Here is an 8,010-nt window from a genome sequence, read left to right on the forward strand (position 1 = left end):
TATTCACAGAACCGATAAAGCAGAAAACCGGCGTTTCAGCTATTTTTGTTTTGCTTTGCAGATGGAGAGTAAGAAGCATAAATCTCTCCCTCGTTGGACTTCGTGGCCCCCACTCTCTGTTTTGCATCAGACACTGCTCAGTCCATGGGGGTGACACTATGTGGTTTGGGACCCACCCCTCCCATGCTGCCACCCACATAGAGGAGCTGACTGAAAGAAAAAGATAAAAAACTCAGCAATGTTTACTGTTCCTCAGGGCCCAGGACACCAAGGCCCCATCACCCTGGGTGCCAATGGGGGTTATCCTGGAGGAGAAAAGAACCCCACGGTGGCACAATGTTGTTCTTGTGACAGCTGCATCTCTGCATGTGAGTGGGGAACATGCGTCATCCGTTCTAGCCTACCTACGGCTCCTCGGCAGCAGGGCTCCAAAATCAATGGTGTTTCAATTACTATTGCTACGTGACAACTTATTTCCAAACTTCAAGGCTTTGCTTTGCTGACAATGTTGTGCACCAGGAATTTGAGAAGGGCTCTGCTGAGCAGTTCTTAGGGGTGCAGTCAGATGCCAGGTGTGGCTGCAGTTATCCGAAGGCTTGACTAGGCTGGATGTCCAAGATGGTGCATGCACGCATGGGGCAGTTGGAGTTCAGCTGATACTGTTGACAGGTGAACTTACAGGTGGACCTTCTAGCATGGTGGTCTCAGGGTGGCTGGACTTACTGCATGACAACTGGCATTGCTTGGGGTGAGTGTTCTGAGAGCCAGGTGGAAGCCACATAACCTATCCTCAGATGTCCTGCAGTGTCACTTCTGCTACATTCTATGGGTTAGCACAGAGTCACTAAGGTCAGCCCAGGTTCAAAAAGAGGAGGATATAGACCCCATCTCAACCCAAGGCATCACAGGAGGGCTCTGAACAGAGAGGGAATATGTCTGACTTAGGTTTAAGGAGCCCTCTGCCTGTTGGTCTTGGAAACAGCTCTGGGCTCCACTGGAACTTTTCAGTGAGTAAATAGGGAGGAGGCTACAGGGAGAATCTTTTCCATCTTCACTAACTGCTGACCTCCCTTTGGTGAGAACAGATACTTTCCCCTCTTCAGTGAGGCTCACATAGATAATTTCTGACAGAGTGGACTTCCAGGGCAGTAAATCCCTACTGGGCCGGGCATCCAGAAATGGCTTTAGGGCACATCATCCCCATTTGACGAACAGCAGGGGAAAGTGCAAAAGTGGGTAAACCTACTCATCTTCCCATTCCTGGAACAAGCACTCCTGCCTGTTGGTTCTACCCTGGAGGCATTCATAGTCTGACTGCTTCTTCCACCCTCTTCTGTGCTTCCTGGTCTGAGCCACCCTCACCTCTCACCTGGATTATGACTGGCCTCCCTGCAGCTCTCCCTCATATCTATAGTTCGTTCCCACACAGCAGACAGAGGGCTCCTTGAACTGAAGTCAGGTATGCCCCTCCTTTGCTCAGAGCCCTACTGTGATACCCCACTTGTTTCAGAATCCTTGCAATGCCCACCAAGGCCCTCTGGGGTCTGGCTTCCCACAGCCATCCTAGCTTCAACTCCTACTTCTCTCTCCCTCACCCCCTCTGCTCCAGCCACACTAGCTTTCTTATGTGTCTCTAATACACCAGCTGCATCCCTGCCTCAGGATCTTTGCACTTGCTGTTGCCTCTGCCTGGAATGCCGTTACCTCTTATATCTGCATGGCTTGTTCTTGCAGCTCCCTCAGATCTCTACTATAATGCTACCTCATCAGAAGAGCCTTTTCCTACCCCCTGACTTAAAATCACAGCCCTGTCCCACCTCACTCCCAGTGTCCCATGTCCTGCTTTAATTTTCTCCACAGAACTTCTTGCCCCTGTGGCATATACTTACTAGTTTTTTTTACTGTCTCTCTCCTTGTCTTAGTTCATTTTCTGCTGCTATAAAAGAATACCACAGACTAGGTAATTTATTTTACAAATAAGTTTATGTGGCTCATGGTTCTGGGGGTTGGAAGTCCAAGAGCATGGTGCTAGCATCTGGCAAGGGTCATCCCATGGCAGAGGGAAGAAGGTGGAAGGGGAAGAGAGTGAGAGAAAGAGAGGAAATGGGGGCTGAAATCCTTTTATCAGGAGCCCATTCCTGAGATAATGGCATTAATCCACTCATGAGGGTGGAGTCCTCATTGTCCAATCACCTCTTAAATGCCCCACCTCTGAATACTGTTACAATGGCAATTAAATTTTTAACACATGAAATTTTGGAGGACACACTCAAACCATAGCACTCCTTCACTGGAAGGTAGGTACTAGGAGCAGGGACTGGGCCTACTTTTTTCACGACTGCAGCCCCAGTGTCTACAACAGGGCCTTGCACCTAGTAGATGCTCAATAAATATTGAATGAACAGAAAGACTGTTGTCCTAACTTTTGAGGCAACAGACATCATAGTCCCTTAATTTGTTTAGACCACGGTCAGCAAACTTTTTCTGCAAAGGGCCAGTTAGCAAATATTTTAGGCTTTGAAAACCAGTGTCTGTTACAACTATTCAACTCTGCTGCTGTAGCACAAAAACAGCCATAGTCAATATGTCAACAAATGGAAGTGACTGTGTTTCAGCAAAACTTTATTCTCAAAAACAGATGATAGACCAGATTTGGCCCAGGAGCCTACAGTTTTCCAACCCCTGGTTTAGCTACAAAAATGTCCTCTAAAATCCAAATTATGGTTTTTGCTTCCTGGTTCAAGCATTTGAAGCACAGAGAAGTTGAGTGGCTGACCTGAGGTCACACAGCATGCTGGAGACAAAGGTGGGTAAGGAATTCGGGTTTCCTGATTTCTACTCAGGGCTCAGTTTCCTCATGTTGCCTCCCTGTGGGCCACTTGGAGAAGGCCAGAAGGAACCTGGCTTAGGGCTCAGCTGAGAGGCTTCTAGTAGCATTACAGAAAGCTCATATTAAGTTCTAATTGCATTAGGTGCTAATTGTTAGGTGTTGATGTTACTGGCTGTAAATTGCTATTAAGAGATGAGAGAGAAGTAGAGGCTAAACAATTGAGACAGAGTCCAGGAGCCAAGAAAACAGGGATTGTTGCAGGTTGGGTCTAGGAAGTCTGGAAGGCAGATTCTGAGATGGAGTTTAAAGTACAGCACAGTAAAATGAAGGCAAGATGGAGTTTCAAGTGCAGCATAGTAAAATGAAGGATTGAGCCTGGGGGAAGGCAAAAGAAAGCAGGAATGGGCAGAAGGCAAAGTTGAGCTGCCAGGCAGCCCAAATGACAGCCGTGGCTGACCTGATGGGGAGCTCTGGAACTAGGGGCAGGCCCCTCAGACTGTCCTTGAGTTGGGCTGAAATGGCCAGGCCTCTTCCCCACCCCATGCATCAGTTGGTAATTGATAGGGTTACATTGAGAGGAAGGATGACTTTAGATATGATGCCCCCAAGGGCCTAACAGCTAAGGGCTATTTGCTGACACCACCCTCAACAGCTGGGGTGCCAAGTCCTGTATTCCCAAAAAGAGCTCTGGTCAGTTTACCCTGGCATCTACTACAGGGAATAAGAAGAGAAAAAGCAGAAGAGCTCACGGGAAATTGGAGGGGGAAAGAAAATTACCCACACAAGCCAAAGCCAGAGCCAAAGTCATCCACAGCCCGAGAGTTTGGAATGGAATTGCTCTGCCCTAACTTCTTTGCCTGTTAGGATTCAGTTTGGCAGTGAGTGACAGAAAATCCGAAATAACAGCGGCTTAGACACAATAGAGTATATTTCTCTGTAAACGAAGCTGCAGTCACACAGCCCAAGGCTGTTCAGGCAATTTCACAAAGTGTCAGGGACCTAGGCTTCTTCCATGTTGTTTTTCCACCATCTTCAGAACATAAATTATCTCATGGTCCAGAATGGTTCCTCAAGCTCCAGCCATTACTTCTGCAGTTCAACAACCAGCAGGAAGGAGTCAGAGATGAAAAGGGCTTGGCTCTTCTCTTTAAGGACACTTCCTGGAATCACTTAATCATGTTAGCCAGAAAACTTAGTCATATGGCTATGTCTAGCTGCTTAGGAGTCTAGGAAATGTCATTTTATTCTGGATGTCCTTTAGCTTGACCAAAAATCAGAAAAAGGAGAGAACAGATATTGGAGAAGCAGTTTCTGTTTCAATCTGACAAACTCCTCATCTTTAAGTCAGACTCTCAGGGAAAGCTGCAAGTCCCCCTTGCCATATAGTGCTTCTATAATTCCCTAGCATTTTCATTGGAATTTGTCCACTGGATTGTGAACTGAGGGTAGGAACTTGTGCTATTCAATTTATCTTCTACCCATGGCACCCAGCACAGAGCCAACTGGTGCATACTAGGTGCTCAATAAATGCTTGCTGAGCAAACTCCTGAGAAACCTAATATAACCCTTAGGAATGTGTTGCATTTCATACCTCTATTCATTCCAGAAAAGCTTTACTTTTAAAAGCATTAACTAATAACTTTTGTCGAAGTTGATACACCACTAAGGAGTCCGAAGGAGCCCTTGCATTCTGAAAAAAGTAATGACAGATGATTGGTGGTTATGGATGGCTGAACATTTTCTCATTTTTATCAAAGCTCAGTTAAATGTAGAATGTGGTTAGAGTGTATAAATATGAGTTATTATGCTCTGTGCTGTTGATGGTTAACAGAACCACAAATTAACCTGGAGCCGTTCACTCACTTGCATCGAAGAGGCACTGGTGAAAGCCTTGAATGATGACATCAGCACCTGTGTGAGGCAAAAGACTGAGCCAGTTTACTCACAAACAGCCCCCAACAGAATCCTTCTGGCACACGCCTGTCTGTCAATAAGGGCTGGAGTCACTCTGCTGCCTCTCAAGGGAGATGAGGGGGCAGGATGCGAGCTCATAGGGTGTGGGCAGTGGGAGGAGGTTGTTCTTCAGAGACTACATTCTTCATGCAGCAGACGGTGTTGATCCTCTTTATCTGGACGATGCACCCGTCTGTCTGCCAGACTGGGTGTTGGCTAGCATCAGCTTGCAGCTTGCATCCTACTCGGGGGAATTGCCTTTGGTCAACAGGATTCACTTTACTCAGAGATATCTGGAGATTGCACACCCCACCCAGGAGGTTGGTGGGGAGGCATAGCCAGTGGCCTCTGCAAGGGACACAAATGCCTGGACCCTTTACTTCAAGGAGAAGTGGTGATGATCTGCAGTAATTGGCTTGTTCCAGTTTTCTTGGGACTGTCAGTTTTAGGAAAACGCTTTGTCCTGAGCAAACTGGAACAGGAGGTCAGCTGGTCACCCTCAACTTCAGTAGCACCATGTCTCCATCTGGCTGTTTGTCCTGCCCTCTTCTGCTTCCCTCACTCCTCTTCAGGTTCCTCATGTGAGCCCTTCCTCCAGAAATCACTGGTAAAGGCATCTCTGTCTCAGTTCAGCCCTGCTTCTAGGGAACCAGACCTGAGACACCTGGGAGAGCATTTTCTGGTTTTTCTTCATCTCCCAATGTGATCCAGCTCTTACGAGAGTGCTTGTCAACAGGGTTCACAGGTAAATCCAGCTTTCTGGTTCTCAGCGACTCAGTGCAGGCTTGAGTCAGCACGCCTCGGCTCTTTGTAGGGGCTCCGTGCAGTCGACCTAATGTTCCAGTGTGGAGGTCCCCCTTTAAGTTCTCCATCTTTGGCAGCCCTGTGCTATTGGCTCATCTCTCCCACTCCTGCCCTTTGGTCTTAACACCAAGGCCATTTCTCTCAGGCTGCTGCTGGTCTCTAGAGGACCAGGCTCTTTTCTCCAGGAGAGGTGGCACAGCATGGAGGAAACAGCATGGATTAAATAGGCAGACTGGCTTCTGGTCCTGGCTTGGGGAAAATCCCTGAACCTCTCTGTGCCAACTTACATAATCCTAGAAAAATGGAACATTGGGTTATTGGGAGGACTTGAAGTGAGAGGCAATAAAGGGGTGGGCCTGGCCTGGTACTCAATAAAGTCACTTCTTCTGGACCTCTGGTCTCAGTTTCCTCACTGTGACAAAAGATGGCTGGGATCGATGTTCCCTGAGGCTATGTCACCTTTGGCACATCTATAGTTCTGGTCCATGTGGGCTTCAAGAGGAAACCATTGCCTTGGCTTCTTCTTCTTCTTTACATATACATATATATTATTTATTATTAAGTATATATATATATGTATGTGTGTGTGTATATATATATTTTAGTTCTGGGATACATGTGCAGAACATGCAGGTTTGTTACATAGGTATACACATGCTATGGTGGTTTGCTGCACCCATCAACCCGTCATCTACATTAGGTATTTCTCCTAATGCTATCGGTCCCCTAGCTCCCCACTCCCTGACAGGCCCCAGTGTGTGATATTCCCCTCCCTGTGTCCATGTATTCTCGTTGTTCAACTCCCGCTTATGAGTGAGAACATGCAGTGTTTGGTTTTCTGTTCTTGTGTTAGTTTGCTGAGAATGATGGTTTCCAGCTTCATCTATGTCCCTGCAAAGGACATTAACTCATCCTTTTTTATGGCTGCATAGTATCCCACAGTGTATATGTGCCACATTTTCTTTCTTTTTTTTATTATTTAGTTTTTATTTCATAATCATAAACTTAACTCAACTCTGCAATCCAACTAGGCATGAGAGAGAACAAGGAAAACATGGAACCCAAAGGGAACTGCAGCGAGAGCACAAAGATTCTAGGATACTGTGAGTAAATGGGGTAGAGGGGTGCTCTCCTGAGCTACAGAAGGAATGGTCTGGTGGTTAAGATAAAACACAAGTCAAATTTATTCGTGTTGTCCACAGTCAGCAATGGTGATCTTCTTGCTAGTCTTGCCATTCCTGGACCCAAAGTGCTCCATGGCCTCCACAATATTCATGCCTTCTTACACTTTGCCAAAGACCACATGCTTGCCATCCACCACTCAGTCTTGGCAGTGCAGATGAAAAACTGGGAACCATTTGTGTTGGGTCCAGCATTTGCCATGGACAAGATGCCAGGACCTGTATGCTTTAGGATGAAGTTCTCATCTTCAAATTTCTCCCCATAGATGGACTTGCCACCAGTGCCATTATGGCATGTGAAGTCACCACCCTGACACATAAACCCTGGAATAATTCTGTGAAAGCAGGAACCCTTATAACCAAATCCTTTCTCTCCAGTGCTCAGAGCATGAAAATTTTCTGCTGTCTTTGGAACCTTGTCTGCAAACAGCTTGAAGGAGATGCGGCCCAAGGGCTCGCTGTCGACGGCAATGTCAAAGAACAAGATGGGGTTGACCATGGCTAGTAGTATAGGATTTTCCTTGGCGGCAGCATCTGCAAAGCCTTGCCACATTTTCTTAATCCAGTCTATCATTGATGGGCATTTGGGTTGGTTCCAAGTCTTTGCTATTGTGAATAGTGCTGCAATAAGCATACATGTGCATGTGTCTTTATAGTAGAATGATTTATAATCCTTTGAGTATATACCCAGTAATGGGATTGCTGGGTCAAATGGTATTCTGGTTCTAGGTCCCTGAGGAATCGTCAACACTGTCTTCCACAATGTTGAACTAATTGACACTTCCACGAACAGTGTAAAAGCATTCCTATTTCTCCATATCCTCTCCAGCATCTATTGTTTCCTGACTTTTTTTCTGATTTTTTTTTCTTTATTATACTTTAAGTTCTAGGGTACATGTGCACAACATGCAGGTTTGTTACATACGTATACATGTGCCATGTTGGTGTGCTGTACCCATTAACTCGTCATTTACATTAGGTATATCTCCTAATGCTATCCCTCCCCCCTCCCCCCCCCCACAATAGGACCCGGTGTGTGATATTCCCTTTCCTGTGTCCAAGTGATCTCATTGTTCAATTCCCACCTATGAGCGAGAACATGCGGTATTTGGTTTTCTGTTCTTGTGATAGTTTGCTAAGAATGATGGTTTCCAGCTGGATCCACGTCCCTACAAAGGACATGAACTCATCCTTTTTATGGCTGCACAGTATTCCATGGTGTATATGTGCCACATTTTCTTA

At 46.2% G+C, this 8,010-nt stretch overlaps 1 pseudogene across 1 annotated transcript; it reads right to left on the reverse strand.

Moving 5' to 3' along the window:
- Positions 1 to 6,755: 6,755 nt before the first annotated feature.
- On the reverse strand, positions 6,756 to 7,336 carry LOC117077307 (annotated as a pseudogene). Its single transcript, XR_004434731.1, has one exon. The product of XR_004434731.1 is annotated as a peptidyl-prolyl cis-trans isomerase A-like (transcript).
- Between the last annotated feature and the right edge of the window lie 674 nt (positions 7,337 to 8,010).

The sequence above is a fragment of the Trachypithecus francoisi genome, unplaced genomic scaffold, assembly GCF_009764315.1.
Source record: "Trachypithecus francoisi isolate TF-2019V2 unplaced genomic scaffold, Tfra_2.0 Lachesis_group6, whole genome shotgun sequence".
In the NCBI taxonomy this organism is placed as follows: Eukaryota; Metazoa; Chordata; class Mammalia; order Primates; family Cercopithecidae; genus Trachypithecus; species Trachypithecus francoisi.